The 19,021-nt window shown below is 37.2% G+C and overlaps 1 long non-coding RNA gene across 1 annotated transcript in view; it reads right to left on the bottom strand.

Annotated features, from left to right (window-relative positions):
* The window catches only part of LOC138696178 (uncharacterized), a 54,812-nt gene extending 36,152 nt beyond the window's left edge, over positions 1-18,660 (bottom strand). Inside the window, exon 1 of the long non-coding RNA XR_011331270.1 lies at positions 18,448-18,660. This is a non-coding gene — a long non-coding RNA (uncharacterized lncRNA). The remainder of the gene's footprint in view (positions 1-18,447) is intronic.
* Positions 18,661-19,021: the final 361 nt, after the last annotated feature.

The raw sequence follows: 19,021 nt of genomic DNA, 5'->3' as shown, positions 1-19,021 counted from the left end.
GGGTTCTGCAAATTTTACGCGTCTTTGTAATTTCTTTCAGAACTTTCGAAACAATTCCAGGAATCTACATGTAATTAATTGATTAGATCATCGAAGTTTCTTGCACTATTGTAGGGCATGTGGACGTGAGACCAGCAGCAGGCTGGTCGGTCTTGGCCCTTCATGGGCTGTAGAGCGACGAATTTTTTTACAATCACCACCATCAGCACCAGCGCTAGCAGCAGCAATAGTAGCATCATCACTAGCAGCAACAGCAGTACCAGCGCTAGCACAGAAACAGCAACACCAGCGTTGGCAGTACCGATGTTAGCAACAGCGGCAACAACAGAGTGGTGGTCCATCTTCGCTTATTTTCTTGATGTTGCCATAGTAAATGCTTGGTTTCTGTACAGAAAAATGAAGCCTCAAAACTCTTCAGAACCGCTCCTCAACTTTTGCCGTCTCCTGGCTTTTACAATACTGAAAAGGCATGGGGTGAGTTCCCACTAAGGAAAAATTGTTCCCATTCCATCAGGAGACATAAGATTTGATGGTCAACACCACTGGCCAGTTGAAAATGAATCTCTGCGAAGGTATGCTAATTGTACAGAGAAAGCAAAGTCCATCTGCAGCAAGTGTCAAATTGGACTCCACCCTAAATGTTTCTACCCTTACCACACAAAATACAGTAGTGTTGTGCAATGCGTAGGCTTGTGTGAGGAGGGCAGTTGAACCACTGATTCTAATATGTGTATATGTATTTGCTACATAATAAATACATAAATAATATTGGAACTAAAAGAGGGGTTATTCTATTCAGCTACTGTCACTGACCATTATGCATAGCGTCCTATTTATGGGACGGTCCTTAATTCTTATCCCAGAAAGTAAATAAAGATAAAAATGGTAAGAAAGCATTCTTAAGTCACAAATGCATGTCATTAAAGTACACCTATTCATTAAAGTTTAGGTTTTCGATTATTCTCGGATATGCAATCGAAAGACAACGAGGAAAACGTCACAGAGGCTGGAAATCCAATACTGTCGCAGAAGGTTATGTTCTGTTACTATAATAATTAGCGTTAATTGTAAATAATATTCAAATAAATTCAATTTGTCATCTCGTTTTTCAATTCTAATCCAATTTCCAGGTTATATCAAAATTAGTTCATGTTATTCTCTACATTACATCGAGATCAATGACATTACTGTTCTTCGGAAAAAATCAATACTTTCGCCTCTGCGCACATCTCACAATTTACGAGCTACGCACAAGGTCACTTCCGATCTTCAGTCAGATACAAATAAAATTGATACTTCTGAATAATTTCAAGTTAGAAATATGGTCGAGCATAAAAAGTCGTATGAAACTTGCATATAATGGTAATTAAGACGCTCGTATGAAAATTATGAAACTCGCTTGCGCTCGTTTCATAAACAAACATACTCGCGTCTTAATTACTATCATTATAGGCTCGTTGCATAATGTACTATTTTGATTTTAAAAATGGTGTCGTTCTAATAACTTTAGCCTATTAGTAATGTAGACAAAACTTCATGTTTATTTCTTAGTAATAATGTTAATTTTAAATGTCTAATATTTCAATGACATGATAGAGAGTGGATTAATCTTGCATAGGATAGGGACCAATGGCGGGCTTATGTGACGGCGGCAATGAACCTTCGGGTTCCTTAAAAGTCATTTGTAAGTAAATAAGTATTTCAATGACATAACTTTAATCTTATATCATCCTTGAAGACTAACTTTCTTGGTGTCACCTTCGATAAGGATCTTAGTTGGTCATTTTAACAATGATGTTCTTTGTAATGGTCGACCTGGTTGGCGAGTTGGTATAGCGCTGGCCTTCTATGCCCAAGACTGCGGGTTCGATCGCGGGCCAGGTCGATGGCATTTAAGTGTGCCTAAATGCGACAGGCTCATGTCAGTAGATTTACTGGCATATAAAAGAACTCCTGCGAGACAAATTTCCGGCACATACGGTGACGCTGATATAACGTCTGCATTTGCGAGCGACGTTAAATAAAACATAATATTTAACATCTTTGTAGTGCTTTAGACTTAGGGGGGCAAAGGCAAATTAGGATTTCCCGGTCTCTGATCGGGTCAAAAACCCTGATGGAACTGATATTCAACCCTTGCGGTGAATTTCGGTGAAGTCCGGAGGGTCTAATTAGTCAAATCCACTCTCCTCACCTCCACGCCGGGGCCCCCTGGGATCTTTTAAGATGCGAAAGAGAGAGTGGTGTGCGGAAAGCAATGGGAGGCTTCCGCATTCATCCATCTATCCCAAGAAGAATGTATCGAATAAAATTGCATGATGGATCTTTCCCTGGTAAAAAACTCCGGACGTAAACTATCCCCCCAATCGGATGTCCGGGTGGGGGATACTGGGGAAGGACCCGTCATGACGTACAACAACGGACAGCAACAAGGAGGATCGACGACGAATGCCAGTACTTCTGGGCTACGAGGTAAGATGGAAAACTTGAAGCAATGAGAAGAAACAGAGTGGATGTGATGGGAATATCGGAAAGGACGTAGGAAAATAGTAGAGAGTTAATGAGTGATGATTAGAGCTGGATATTGATAAAATATAATTTTTTCTGAGATCACAGACAATGCAGGATACCCAATATAAACTCGTTTCATTTTAACACGAACCAATATAGTCTATGTTTACTTTTATTTTGCATTTATTTGCATTTTTTGCCTTGTATTATTTAATGGTCATTTTTCAGGAAATGTTATTAGCAAGTACGCTGGTCATATTAGTTTACGAGCATAATAACATTAAGATTATGTTTTAGAGAACTTTTTTTTTTCATAACCGTCTTTTGCATCATTTTTTATTTTGTTTAAAGAAGACAAAATATCTCCCAAGTAATGGTTCGTTTTTACTTATGATAAACCTGAAATTTTAAGCTTCAAGTTGCTGTGAAAAATCCAATTAACACATTTAACTTAATTGAAAAGTATTGTATAACTAAATGAAATATTCCTCATCATCCTCATATCATCATCATCATCATCATCATATCATCATCATCATGATCATCACCATCATCATCATCATCATCATCATCGGCATTACGTCCCTTGTAGTTTAGCCTTAGCCTCCCTCAGAACATCCGACCAATCACTCCTGTCTAATGCTCGTGTTCTCCATCTTCTAATACCAACTTTTGTCAGGTCAGTCTGAACATCATCCAGCCATCTCAATTTAGGTCATCCAACTTTCCTTCTTCCTACTGGCAATGCATCTAGTAGAGTTTTAGGTGTGCAATTGTTCTACGTCCTGGCTATGTGTCCCAGCCACTCTAACCTTCCGAGTTTTATGTCAACAACAATGTTAATATCTTTATATAATTCATATAACTCAGCATTTGTTCTGATTCGCCAAAACCCTTGCTCATAAGTAGGCCCAGAGATTTTCCGTAATACTTTCCTTTCCCAGGCATTTAAGATCTTTATTGCCCTTTCAGATAGAGTCCAGGTTTCACTTCCATAAACTACTATTTGTTTAATAATAGTTTTATATATTCTTATTTTAGCTTTTCTTGAGATACACTTGGACTTCATAGTTTTATTCAATGCCCAAAGACCTCGATTCCCAGCTGCAATCTTCTCTTTTATATCAGTCATAACATCATTATTGTCTTTCACCGCGGAACCCAGATACTTAAAACAGGAGACTCTATCAAAATTAGTATCATTTAAATTAATCTTATTAGTATTGTCATTATTCATATTATACATGTATTTAGTTTTATCATTGTTAATTTCCAGACCGACTTTGATTGCTTCAGCTTCTATTTGTTTGAGTATTTCATCCATTGTACATTATTAACAGAATTCTGGAGTAATTTCAACGATCCTTTGGTGTCTCACAGCAACATATTGCTTTAAAATGCAGTTTCCTCAAAACTTTAAATTTTCAGTCGTTTCTTTCTCAAATAGGTCGTTTATATCATTTATACAACAAATCCACTTTGTTCGTATTTTATCAAGTGCATTTCAGAACAGTAACGACAACACTCGAAACAGAACGAATTTCAGTAAGTCCCTTAGCGATAGCTTGTGTATCTATGCACTATGTCTCTGAGCATGCGCAGTTTATTGTATCTGGAAATTAGAATAATCAAGGGCCTATTGCTTTTTTTTTTATAAAAACAGCAGTGAAGAAGAAGGAGAAAAGAGACGCATCAACACAGATGCCCGAGGTGATGATGACCACCAAACCCGGGAAGCAGACAATACCAACTACTGCTCCTAAAGGTAAGTTAGCCTATTGTTCACATCAGTGCCGCGTAGTAATATTTCAAAGTAGGGAAGCAGTATCCAAATACAATGATTTTACTTACTTGGTTACATACTGGATTTTAAGCAACCCGCAGGTTTATTGCCGTCCTCACATAAGCCCGCCATCGGTCCCTATCCTGAGCAAGATTAATCCAGTCTCTATCATCATATCCCATCTCCTTCAAATCCTTTTAATATTATCCTCCCATCTACGTCTCGGCCTCCCCAAAGGTCTTTTTCCCTCCGGCCTCCCAACTAACACTCTATTTGCATTTCTGGATTCGCCCATATGTCTACATGCCCTGCCCATCTCAAACGTATGGATTTAATGTTCCTAATTATGTCAGGTGAAGAATACAATGCGTGCAGTTCTGTGTTGTGAAACTTTCTCCATTCTCCTGTAACTTCATCCCTCTTAGCCCCAAATATTTTCCTAAGAACCTTATTCTCAAATACCCTTAACCTATGTTGCTCTCTCAAAGTGAGATTCCAAGTTTCACAACCATAAAGAACAACCGGTAATATAACTGTTTATAAATACTAAATTTCAGATTTTTTGACTGCAGACTGGATGATAAAAGCTTCTCAGCCGAATAATAACAGGCATTTCCCATATTTATTCTGTGTTTAATTTCTTCCCCAGTATAATTTATATTTGTTACTGTTGCTCCAAGATATTTGAATTTTTCCACCTCTTCGAAAGATAAATATCCAATTTTTATATTTCCATTTCGTACAATATTCTCGTCACGAGACATAAGCATTTACTTTGTCTTTTCGGGATTTACTTTCAAACCTATCTCTTTACTTCCTTTAATTAATATTCCCGTATTTTTCCTAATCGTTTGTGGATTTTCGCCTAACAAATTCACGTCATCCCCATAGACAAGCAGCTTATGTAACCCGTTCAATTCCAAACCCTCTCTGTTATCCTGGACTTTCCTAATGGCATACTCTAGAGCAGTGGTCGTCAGCATTCGCTGAAATGGGTAGAGTGCATGGAGGGTAAGGAACTCTGCTCCGTCGTGCAGAAGGGATAGAGAGACAGTATACCCGCCAGCAGCGACGATTGCACGCTAGGGCTGTGTCTTGTCCGCGGGTAAGCGACGCTAGCCCAAGCGTGCAGTGTTTTGATGACCGCTGCTCTAGAGCAAAGTTAAAAAGTAAAGGTGATAGTGCATCTCCTTGAAATTCAATTAACACATTTTACTTAATTGAAACTTATAATATAGCTATATGAAATATTAACAGAATTCTGGAGTAATTTCAACGATCCTTTGGTTTCTCACAGAAACATATAGGTTTAAAATGTAGTTTCCTCAAAACTTTAAATTGTCAGTTGTTTCCTTCTCAAATGGGTCATTTATATCACTTATTCAACAAATCCATTTTCTTCGTATTTTCTCTACTGCATTTCAGAACGATATAATACAGCACTCGAAACAGAACGAATTTCAGTAGGCCTAAGTCCCTTAGCGATAGCTTGTGATCTATGCCCTATGTCTCTGACCATGCGCAGTTTAATGTATCTGGAAATTAGAATATTCAAGGGCCTATTACTTTTTTCTTATATAAACAGCAGTGAGGAAGGGGAAGAAGGACGCAGCAACACAGCTGCCCGAGGTGATGATGACAACCAACGCAGGGACGCAGACAACACCAACTACTGCTCCTGCAGGTAAGTTATTGTTCACAACAGTGCCGCATAGTAATATTTCAAAGTAGGAAAGCAGTAACTAAATGCATGAATATTTACTTACATACTTACTGGCTTTTAAGAAACCTGGAGGTTCATTGCCGCCCTCACATAAGCCCGCCATCGGTCCTTATCCTCAGCAAGATTAATCCAGTCTCTATCATATCTCACATCTTTCAAATCCTTTTAATATTATCCTCCCATCTACGTCTCGGCCTCCCCAAAGGTCTTTTTCCCTCCGGCCTCCCAACTATCACTCTATATGCATTTCTGGATTCGCCCATATGTGCTACATGCGCTGCCCATCTCAAAGGTCTGGATTTCATGTTCTTAATTATGTCAAATGAAGAATACAATGCGTGCAGTTCTGTGTTATGTAACTTTCTCCATTCTCCTGTAACTTCATCCCTCTTAGCCCCAAATATTTTCCTAAGAATCTTATTCTCAAACACCCTTAACCTATGTTCCTCTCTTAAAGTGAGAGTCCAAGTTTCACAACCATAAAGAAGAACCGGTAATATAACTGTTTTATAAATACTAACTTTCAGATTTTTTTGACAGCAGAATGGATGATAAAAGCTTCTCAACCGAATAATAACATGTATTTCCCATATTTATTCTGTGTTAAATTTCCTCCCGAGTATAATTTATATTTGTTACTGTTGCTCCCAGGTATTTGAATTTTTCCACCTCTTCAAAGGGTAAATTTACCATTTTTATATTTCCACAACCACAGAAAACCTTACTCGAGCTGGAGTTACATGTACACATTTTTCCTTTTATCATTCTGTTGGCAGAGACACAACAAATTATGATGGTGAAATAGAGGCTATACACATTGCTCTCCGACAATTATTAAATCTTCCCTTAAATAAATATAACAAGACAGTAATTCTTTCAGATTCTAAAGCTGCAATTCAGGGAATATGTTCGAATGCTACAAAGAAGTCAACAAAAATAAGAGAATGCTACAAAATGTTAACACAACTCCGAAAGTTAATAAGATTGTCCGTGTTCAATGGATTCCAGCACACTGTGGAGTCATTGGGAATGAAACAGCAGACACACTTGCCAAGAAAGGCACAACAATAAAACAAAAATCTAAATTTAATTTCTCATATTCCTCAATAAAACGCTTGATCACTACAAAATTTTCTCATTCATACCTACAAGAAATAGAATCAAATGCTAAAGACAAAAAATGGATTACACTACTTTCCTACCCAGATATAATCCCCCAGAGACCAAGGAAAACAGCAGTTGCAGCCTTCAGACTATTGACAAATCATGACTGTCTAGCAAGTCATCTCTACAGAACAGGTATCTCAGCTTCACCCATATGTGTCTTGTGTAACGATCCAGCAGAAATGAATGAAGACCACTTGAAGACCTGTGAAACATTAAGATCAGAAGAAACTACAGTTCAAAAGTATTGGAAAGCACGACTGCTAATGGCTTCATTGCCAAATGCAAGGCACTAGACAACAACAACAACATATTTCCATTTAGTACAATATTCTCATCACGAGTCATAATCATATAGCCTACTTTGTCTTTTCGGGATTTACTTCCAAACCTACCTCTTTACTATCTTCAAGTAAAATTCCCGTATTTTCCCTAATCGTTGTGGATTTTCTTCTAACATATTCACACCATCCACATAGACAAGCAGCTCATGTAACCCGTTCAATTCCAAACCCTCTCTGTTATCCTGGACTTTCCTAATAGCATACTCTAGAGCATAGTTAAAAAGTAAAGGTGATAGCGCATCTCTTTGAAATCCATTTAAGACATTTTAATTAATTGAAACTTATAGTATAGCTATATGAAACATTATTAACAGAATTCTGGAGTAATTTCAACGATCCTTTGGTTTCTCACAGCAACATATTGCTATAAAATGTATTTCCTCAAAACTTTAAATTTTCAGTTCTGTCCTTCTCAACTGGGTCGTTTATATCACCACGGGCGACTTGATGTTCCCTTCGGTTTTTTGTATACGGCCTTGACAATAGTAATATTTTCTTGAAATTGGATAATTTCTCAATTCCACCACGAGGCGCTCTCTGCCAAGCTCTGGTGTTCACAGAAGAAATACTCAATATGAATTAAAATAAATGATTAAAGAGTAATAATAACACTTATAAATAATAAATAAGAAAATAATAAGTATTATTATGTTTACTTCTGTTAATTATGGTAAAAGCGTGAGTTTAAAAGCAGGGAAGGTACCACATAGTAACCTGTTCAGTTTAAGTAACATGATGACAGAGGCGTAATTTTGTAGTTCATTCGCTGAGTAGCACCCCTACGCTAAATTGCGATTTCAAAGTAATCACTAGGGTAATTATTTACAATAACTTGTACTGAGTTTTATAATTTCACTCACTGCACTGATACATTCCACTTGATAGTGCAGATTCAAGAATCATAGTTCCAAGATTTTGCGACTTAGTGGATTATAAGCCGCATTCTTCGAAGGAACAAGCTTTTCAGTTAAAGCTGCTGCAATGTTATCTAGAAGGGGGCCTAACAAATTTCACAGTAATGATATTAGCAAGTCGGTTTTGGCCGTCTTCATCAGAAATTGGCATTGCAAGAGAGGGCATCTACACAGTAACGGCTCAATTTCTGAACACAAATTTTCTAATATATTCTTGTTTGGTATTCTCTTTCGTTGATTAAGCAGCTGGTCTAGAATCAATTTTGAATGAATACTGCCTTCATCGGCCTCTTTCCATACATTTTCCTGTTCTTCATGTAATGGATCTCTTTCAATTAGTTGGAGTTTTTCGGTTGTTTTCGTTATCCCATCTTGCTTCTCTTGTAACACCTGATTAAGTTGTGTAATTTTCACATTCAGTCTGTTAATTATTTCTTTTTAGCTCCACAAAGTTGACAACGTCTATTTGCGTCGCTTTATGGTCATTTTCAACTGGCAAGAAGGGAATGTTATTAACCGATGCTGAGCCACTCGGAACATCTTGTTCAAATAGTGAAAAACCAATATTACTAAAAGATTTGCGTTTCTTGGGTGGAGGGAGATCAGTTTTAGTAACTGTTCGTCATGATCTTCTGATACGTGTCACTTTATACCTAGGATAATGAGGGAATATTGTTGGCACAGCATTTAGTTTTATTAGAATAATCTTCTTCCCTGAAATGTAAACTACAAACGACTGAATATGGGGAGTTGCTTTAGGAACAAGGTCTCGGCATGAAATCACTTTATGCCATTTCCGCATCTTTCCCTTACATACTTACTTATGGCTTTTAAGGAACACGGAGGTTCATTGCCGCCCTCACATAAGCCCGCCATCGGTCCCTATCCTATGCAAGATTAATCCAGTCCCTATCATCATATCCCACCTCCCTCAAATCCATTTTAATATTAACCTCCCATCTACGTCTCGGCCTCCCCAAAGGTCTTATTTCCTCAAGCCTCCCAACTAACACTCTATATGCATATCTGAATTCGCCCATACATACTACATGCCCTGTCCATCTCAAACGTCTGGATTTAATGTTCCTAATTATGTCAGGTGAAGAATACAATGCGTGCAGTTCTGCGTTATGTAACTTCCTCCATTCTCCTTTAATTCCATCGCTCTTAACTCCAAATATTTTTCTAAGAACCTTATTCTCAAACACCCTTAATCTCTGTTTCTCTCTCAAAATGAGAGTCCAAGTTTCACAACCATACAGAACAACCGGTAATATAACTGTGTTTATAGATTATAACTTTCCGATGTTTTGACAGCAGACTAGATGACAAAAGCTTCTCAACCGAATAATAAGAGGCATTCCCATATTTATTCTGCGTTTAATTTTCTCCCGAGTATCATTTATATTTGTCACTGTTGCTCCAAGATATTTGAATTTTTGTCCACACCTGTGGAGTAATGGTTAGCGCGTCTAGCTGCGAAACCAGGTGGCCCGGGTTCGATTCCCGTTCGGGAAAAGTTACCTGGTTGAGGTTTTTCCGAGGTTTTCCCTCAACCCAATATGAGCAAATGCTGGGTAACTTTCGGTGTTGGACCTTGGACTCACTTCACCGGCATTATCACCTTCATCTCATGCAGACGCTAAATAGCCTAAGATGTTGTTAAAGCGTCGTAAAATAACCTACTAAAGTAAAATAAAATATTTGAATTTTTCCACCTCTTCGCAGGATACAACTCCAATTTTTATATTTCTATTTCGTACAATATTATGGTCACGAAATATAATCATCTTTCCCTGTCACTCGAAAATTCGTGGAATGATATTGCTCCTCCACTCTTTTTTTCTATTCGAAGCACAATATAGTACACAATAATATGTCATTTTGAATTATATCACAATAAACTCTCATACCAGTAGAAAGAAACGCAATATTACTAATTATAATCGTACAAGAAACCATACACACATTCCTCAGTGAACCTTGGGAGTCAGTGTCATCTGGCGGGAATTTCATATTTTCTCGATTACAGCTTTAACACAGGGATCAAAATGAATTGTCAAGGCCGGTAAAGGAGAAGCGAAGCGAGCATCAAGTCGGCCGTGATATCATACAACAAATCCAATTTCTTCGTATTTTCTCAAGTGCATTTCAGAACGGTATACTACAACACTCGAAATAGAAAGAATTTCAATAAGTCCCTTAGCGATAGCTTGTGACCTATGCTCTATGTCTCTAAGTATGCGCAGTTTATTGTATCTGGAAATTAGAATATTCAAGGGCCTATTACTTTTTTTTTTCTCATAGAAACAGCAGTGACGAAAAAGAAGACCGACGCAGCAACACAGGTAACCAAGATGATCGAAAACAACCATGCAAGGACGCAGACCATACCATCTACTCCGGCTCCTCCTGCAGGTAAGTTATTGTTCACAACAGTGCCGCGTAGTAATATTTCAAAGTAGGAAAGCAGTAACTAAATACATTGAATATTTAGAAAAAAAAAAATTAACTACTCATCTGTAATTTAAAGTGCAGAGTGACCTTCCCATTTTGATTGTGAAACTCGTCCATGACGACATCGTAAAATCGAAATTGTTGGGACAGTTCCTTAATAAAAGGTTTTTCATTTTCAAAACTGCCGACTGTGACATTCACTCTTCGCGTATAGATTTTCTCACATATGTCTTTACCCCCTTGCGAATAGAGAGGAAGTAGTGGTAGGAAATGTTAGTTTCAATGGCGGCTCCTGCATATTTCTTAAGAGGAGGAAAGAAATTAACAGCGCAAAATGATACCTTCTTGAGAGAAACATGCTACAAATTAGCTTATACGCATACATGTAAGACCAGGTAGTGTTGGGGTTGGGGTTGGCCTTCCTCCCTTTTGTATAGCAATAATCTGTTTTTGTAAACTGAGTTTCCTAAATTGTCCAAAATATAATATGTTTTCACTTCCATTCATTGTTAAATAATTGCACAAATTAACAATTACAAGGAAATTCACAACCTCACAGCATTTTTCATGCACACCACAGCATCACACGTGTTGGAAGAGACCACCTACTAACACGTAACCTGAATGAGAAATAATCTCTTAGGAAAGCGAGAAAACTGCACCCACCCACGTGGTCTGGGTTGTCACATATGTACAGTTTACAAGTTCAATATCACATGATTTTAAAGAATGTCATTTCTTGTAAAGTCATACTACCATTACTGTTCAAAGCTGCCAGTGGCTGATTAATTTTTTTATGTTAAAAATAATGTAGTTTGCAGTACTTTCAATTTCAAAGATATTTGTGCAAAACTGACAACTTGGCTGTTGTCCTGTCTAGCAGACAATGAATGGAAGTGAATTTCAGGGGCCAAAAAGATCTGCAATACTAATGTAGAACTACTTCCTCTTTGTTTTATATAAATCCAACTTCAACTTTCAGATATCCTCGAAAGTTTCAAACCATGAATAGTAGCTTTTATAAAGTGCAATGAATAATATATTTTGATCTATATTTAAAAAAAAATTACATGGTGTCTTTCATAGCTTTGCGTTAAAACTGTTTTTATTGTGTTTCCTCCTAGATGTGTTATAGTCTGGTTGAATGCAGCATCGTTATATGGCAGCGGTAGCGAGCTTGCTGCAAGACCAGTCGGTTTCTATCCCGCCCATGCCCTGATTCAGAGGAGGATCTCCTCCCTATCCGTTCATTTACTTGCTTGAGAACTCTGCTTCTTTCTTTGGCCGCTAGCGCGCTGTTGTCTATGTGTGCTTTCTGCACTAAAGGAGGAATGGATTGACATTCCTCCACACAAACAATCTCGCATCCTTCTCACAGTTTTCTGGTAGCACATGAATGCGCGTCGTTAAAAACTCGATCAACCGAGGTTTTCTTACAGCTGTGAACTTAAAAATTATCGGATCTTCCTTGAATTTCAAAGCATATGTTTCATTTGGTATTTACTTTCAAAAGAAGAAAAATTTGAGGAGGACGTTCCTCCCTTCCCTCCCCCGAGTAACCGCCACTGGTTAGTTTAAGTTCACAAACAATTGCAGAGTATGCCACCTCTAGTTTATTTTCCTTTAAAATTTCAACAACTCACTCACGCAACCAAAGATAATACAATGTAATGGATCTTGAAACTTTTAACTTGCTGTCCTGTAAAAACAGTAAAACGTGACTTGTCAGGTTTTCTTACTTATACTATTGATATGCTAAGACATTTGTAGTGAGTTGTAGCGCTCTTATGTCCACCCATTGCCCAGATGGTGTCTTAGTTTACTCCCCATATTCGTGACGAGACTTAGCATTTTAAATTATACACATACTTTTATTATGCACGAACTGTAAAAATCGGAGATACCCTTCTCGTTTATCATTTATCACCTTTTTGATATCTTCATCCCATATCCCTGTTTTTATACTTCGCCTAGAATTTTTAGGCCAATATTTTCAAGTGCAATCTTTCTTAAAATGTCTGTTAACGTCTTCCATTCTTCTTCCATGTTATCTAAATTTTGATTTCTTGAAAGTGTTCCTTTATTATAAACCCCATTTCAGTTTGGTTGATAAGCTTACCCCTCTACTCACACAGGGAAAGGTGCTACTGTCCATCTTACAAACGTTCGACTAATTAACTTTCTACATAGTGACAAATTTTATTTCTGAAAGTGTTTACCGGGACTCTAGCCTATATTTTGAAAGCCCACACTAAGCGTTTATATTGAATTGATTGCTGTTTATATTAACAGGCACATTAAAAGTTACTGACAACAGAAGATAAAAGTTTTCTCCACCGCTAGTTGCTAATCTACAGCATACACACTGGGAAATTCTGCACTGTGTCGCTTCCCCTGACTTCATAATACAAACTAACACTCCTTAACCTATTTAATTATTAGTTGAAAATATTGTAAGAGCGATACTAAAATATACTGTAACAAGTAATTGTCAAATAACTGTGACACTGTATATTATGTGCACTTATGTACTATATTTAATGTTTTATTTGCTAGTGTGTACAGCTTAGGGGGGGGGGGTGCAAGTATAAGAGGTAACAGCTAACAGTCTGTCACTGACGAAATCAGGGCAAGTAGAAGGGGAAAGAAATGCCTTCGCATCCTCTCAACTTGTATGAAATGTCGTTTACATTCATAAAACCATTGAATACTACTATCTCTCAATGAATCTACTTTAAAAATAAGCCTATTATTTTCTTGCTTGGAATTTTTATTGTTTCTTGTATGCCAAGGTGATGTTATTATAATAGGGGATCCGACTAAATAAAGATCCGTCTCTAATTCGTTTACTCCTAAGTGTTTAATACACACAACTGAATGCTTTGTTAACGCGAAGACATTTGTGGTATACGAGTAGCTTCTAGCCACATAACTTATCCTTTTCAGTTATAAATTTGAGAACTGTAACATAACACTCATTTATAGCACTCTGGTAATTGCTGATACACACAGACATACAACATTTAGGAGCCATCTGTAAATAAAAGAATATGGATAAATTAACTTCATTTGTAATTAAAGTCTAAACTTCCTTTATTTCAGCTCCCTGGGTTTATTTTTCTTTGAGGTTATAACTATATTAGAAGTAACCGTAGATATGTGCTTCATCTTTTGATTTCCTTTCAGCCTTCACTTTTATAATTCACTTACTGTTAACAGTTTGGTGACGTACATGTTGTCATGCTATTGTCCATCCGAATGGTTGTCACATGGTCGTCAAAACGGGGGAAATCACATGACATTTACTTACTTACGAGGACCTTTTTTTAAATTACTTTAAACAACTGTATAATGCTGCGCAAACTTCCAGTCCCGTATAGAAAATATTTGCAGAGAAGAGCCTAACGACTCAGGCACTAGCCCTTTCAGAGAGGACAGGAGAAACGAGTGGTACAAACCGGGATGCAACATAACCATTCGGCCGGACAGTATAGTGAGGGTCACATAAGAACAGTTCCTAAACAGCAAATATTGCCGTCTTGTCAGTGTTGCCAACTGTTACCAGATATCACACGATCCTTCGTACTACATGACTTATGTACTTACCATACTTTATGTTGGAAGGTTATTCTAAATAATTCAATGCTTTGTAACATATTTTCATAGGCAACCTATACGGGAAAGGGATCAACATGTCAAGTATTTTGTCTGGCAAATACGATATTCATTGGTTTGACTAAACAATTGGCTCACAAGACCTAATCTAAAAATATATTTTGTTTGACCACGTGAAAATTATTAGTACTAACTTCGAAAACTTACCTGACTATAATCTTGAATTATAACCAAAACGCAACACATAAAATAACTAATATGTATTAATATTAATACTGATATTAATTAATTATTAGTATGTTCAAATTTCACTAGCTTCCAGTAACTGGCTCAGAAATCTAGCACAATTTTAATTTCATCGATCTCCAGTACCGAGAAATATTGTCGATAGTTGTCTCAGCTGCCAACATACCAGTTACAAAATCACTATCATTTGTAGTATTTGTTAGTATCGAAATTCGAAACGAAGTTGGCAAAAGAAAATTCAACCTCCAAACTAGAAAATCACCATAATTCACTAGCATATGTAGTAATGGGGGGAAAATGGTTAGGTTTCACCCTTAGGATTAGAAGTAAGCTGATCCGGACTATTATACCTATTTATCCTTTTCATAGTTAGCAAACAGTGTATTATGAAGGTTTCAACTCAGAATTACATTGTCTTCTAGCTGAACAAGAAACATCCAGTGAATTTCCTGAGACAACGGCTACCGCACACACTGAAGAGGACAACGAGAACAACGAGTATGACCCTTTGGCGACATTTAACAGAAACGTCAGAGCATGGGTGCTGAAAATGAGAGCGATTAATGAGTTGGAGCAAAGACAACGTTATCAAATAGAAGGTAAGTAGCTAATTGTTTATATCCTGAAGTAGTGGCGCTTTCAGCTATGCACAAGTTCAGGAGATTTGAATTATTATTGGTACAAGTATGGCTCGGAAATTAGAAAATAAGAGCTTACAATGGTTTGGACACCTTAAAAGAATGGACAGGGCAAGTCTGTCAATGAGAATATTAAATTTAAAAGTGACAGTATACTCCATTTTATTTCAAGGAGTGCAGTTCGGTGGCTCCTTTGAACACCCACTTACAGATTTATGACTTCCTACACAAACACCTCTGACAATTCCATCCTGTCCCCTCGTCCTAACATTGCACAGATGCCAAAATCCTTGTGACCCTCGAAATGAGACAGTGAGACTGGCGGGATTCTTGGAATTCGGAAAAGATGCGACAACTCTGCCTCCACGTGGATTTGATGGGAGCATGTCAATTCTTCTGAACGAGGGTTGTGATTGGTTACTAACAAGAGAAGATAAGATTTCCGTCAGCAAGACATTTATTTATGATAGTGGGCAGTAGAAGGTCTGTCGGCAAAGTCCTTCTATGAAACTGCACTCCATGAAATAAAATAAGCTATACCTATTTATCCTCTTCGTAGTCATCAAACAGTGTATTATGAAGATTTCAACTCAGAATTACGTTGTCTTTTAGATGGATATGAAGAAACAACAGAAAGCAGCGGGAGCGACGATTCCGAGGACTACGCATATAACGAATGGAGGTTCCACACCCAGCACCATACATCCTTCGAAGATGGCCTAAATGATACATGGGAAGGTACAGTAGCTAATTGTTTATATTCTGAAGTAGTGGCGCTTTCAGCTATGCACAAGTTCAGGACATTTGAACAGCGGCGGATTTTCAGGGTAGGCAAGGGAGGCCAAGCCTCCCCTAATAATTTACCAGAACACAATAAAAAAAGGTAAAGGTATCCCCGTAACATGCCATGAAGGCACTTGGGGGGGCATGGAGGTAGAGTCCCACGCTTTCCATGACCTCGGCACTAGAATGAGGTGGTGTGGTCGGCACCACACTCTGACCGCCTTTTACCCCCGGGGAAAGACCCGGTACTCAATTTTATAGGAGGCTGAGTGAACCTCGGGGCCATTCTGAAAGTTTGGCAACGAGAAAAAATCCTGTCACCGCCTGGGATCGAACCCAATATGGCAGTAATAATTCCAGCTGAATTAAGATCACAGACAAGTTAGAGGAAATGACGAACATTTTTCCTTTTATATTAATTTTATTATTCACTACGACTAAGATGTAAGTTACGTAAAGTCGACCACATTCTGTTGGTGATGCCCGCTCGCTATACTGTACATAGTACAAATAATTCGTACTGAAAAATAACAGATAGCGCTGTAACCTGTATAGTCCAGAGTCCGTGGATATCCAGAGTACCGCAATTGTATGAGCCGGCAAATGCCGACAAATCCGCCATTGTTAGTCCAGCGCGAGCTATGCAGTATACAGTTGTATAGGGAAAGAATGTAATTTAAATGCGAAAAAATGCAGTGCTGCTGTGTTCAGAAATGTTCACAGAGAAATGAAAAAAGCGCACATTTGTTTTCTCTGTGACAAGGTGAAAGAAATAAGGAAAAAGGAAAGAAGTGACTATAAATATGAAAAGGAACGATCCGCTACCTAAGCGAGCATACATTGTGAGATTAATGAATGACTGTATTTTGATATTTATTTTTTCAAAATTTGGGCCCAAAATATTTTTATAAAAATAATCTAGAATTTAAGTTGCTTCAGCAATGATATTTCTACACGAAACAAATGAAAATCACGTACCAATAAGGATCGGTGTCAAATTTTTACCATCTTCTCCCTTTCAAGTCAAGAATTTCTGAATTTAATCCTATTTGCTATTTGCAAGAATGACATAATATATTATTTTGTGAAGTTCTAAATTCATTCTTGTGACAAGATTGTATTGTTTGGCTCGATTGGAAAATACAAAGACCGTAGAAACTAGAAACCCTATTAAGGTTAGACTGATGTGGAATTTCAATTTCCTAAACTATTCTAGGTAGATCTATGAAATTTTGTACTTTTTTATTTTAAATTTTAAATTGGGTAAATTAAGGTTTTCAAAAATTACTACATTTTGTCCAGAATTTATGTCTAGATACGTGTCAGACCTTCAGAAACAAAACTTACTATACAATTTTCCTTTTTATTTTACTAAAAAAATAATTAAAAATATTTGACGCACTGAAGTGTAAAAAACAGAAAAAAAAAATAAACTCTAGCGTAAAACAATTAGTATTAAAAATATCTCTTATTCATATTCTGGCTTATATATATATATATATATATATATATATATATAGTCGACCTGGTTGGCGAGTTAGTATAGCGCTGGCCTTCTATGCCCAAGTTTGCGGGTTCGATCCCGGGCCAGGTCGATGGCATTTAAGTGTGCTTAAATGCGACAGGCTCATGTCAGTAGATTTACTGGCATGTAAAAGAACTCCTGCGGGACAAAATTCCGGCACATCTGGCGACGCTGATATAACCTCTGCAGTTGCGAGCGTCGTTAAATAAAACATAACATTCAACATATATATATATATATATATATATATATATATATATATATATATATAATCAGGCAGTACATCTCACTTGATGATATGTGTCAGAGGAAGAACAATTGTTTGTATGCATCTGAAGTCTGATTAGTGGAATATGTAGCTAATCGGCGAAGTATGCATTGGAGGGAGAAAGGAACTGGCCACCCTACCCCATTATCTCCTGGCCTAGTTGTCTCATGAGTGATGCCTTTTTGGTGTTACTTATGAGGTTCAAACCTGTCTTCGGACAGTTGACTAAACAACAACAAAAAATATGAGTGTTGGGTATAATCCTGATGGTAAATTTTGTTAAAAACATATTCAAAAACATTTACAAAAAATCATGCATGTAGTCAAAATCTGTAGAAAGAGCAGCATTTATAGCAATGCAAATTTACAGAAAATTAAAGTGGAGAAAATTGACTTCAAAGTTTGGGCTGATAATAATGAATCTAGGCATTTTGAAACTTAGCCTATAGACCTAGCATATTATATGCAGAACAAACCCTTATATACACTACCATTGTGCACACCTAACCTACACTAGTAAATAAAGATGACGACTGAAAAAAAATCTATGTAAACTTATGAAAACGCTATACTAGATAAATATTATTTACAAATCACTATCACTATAGACTGTAGACGGTATTATAACACTAATAATAAAACTGTTAGAAACTTGCAAATATTTCTTGTATCACAAACAAAACTCAAGCTTGGAAAACACGTTGTTATGGCTATTAGCCAACCAGTTAGAAAGAGAAGAATCTCTCTCTTTTTAACTCGTTGCTATAAGTGCAATTTTCCTTTAGACAAGAGTTGTGCTCTCCTTTGTAACTGAATATCTTTCAAAGGAAAGCAGCCTTTGAAGTATGCCTAACATCTGTTGGATTCTACAGTATGAAGAAATATTTCGAGAAGTCGAGAAGATCAATCGGAAATCTAATATGATAAATAATAATGCAGCGTAATTTCCAAAATGGTCGCAGAATTCAGAGTGGACGGCGTGGACGGAGCATTTAAATTAACAGTCAGAGCCCTCAGCCTTTCAAAAATGTGACTCTAAACAGCTGACAG

The sequence above is a fragment of the Periplaneta americana genome, chromosome 3 (assembly GCF_040183065.1).
Source record: "Periplaneta americana isolate PAMFEO1 chromosome 3, P.americana_PAMFEO1_priV1, whole genome shotgun sequence".
Taxonomy (NCBI): domain Eukaryota; kingdom Metazoa; phylum Arthropoda; class Insecta; order Blattodea; family Blattidae; genus Periplaneta; species Periplaneta americana.
The sequence above is the reverse complement of the archived record's forward strand: the minus strand, read 5'-3'. Positions and strand labels throughout refer to the sequence as shown.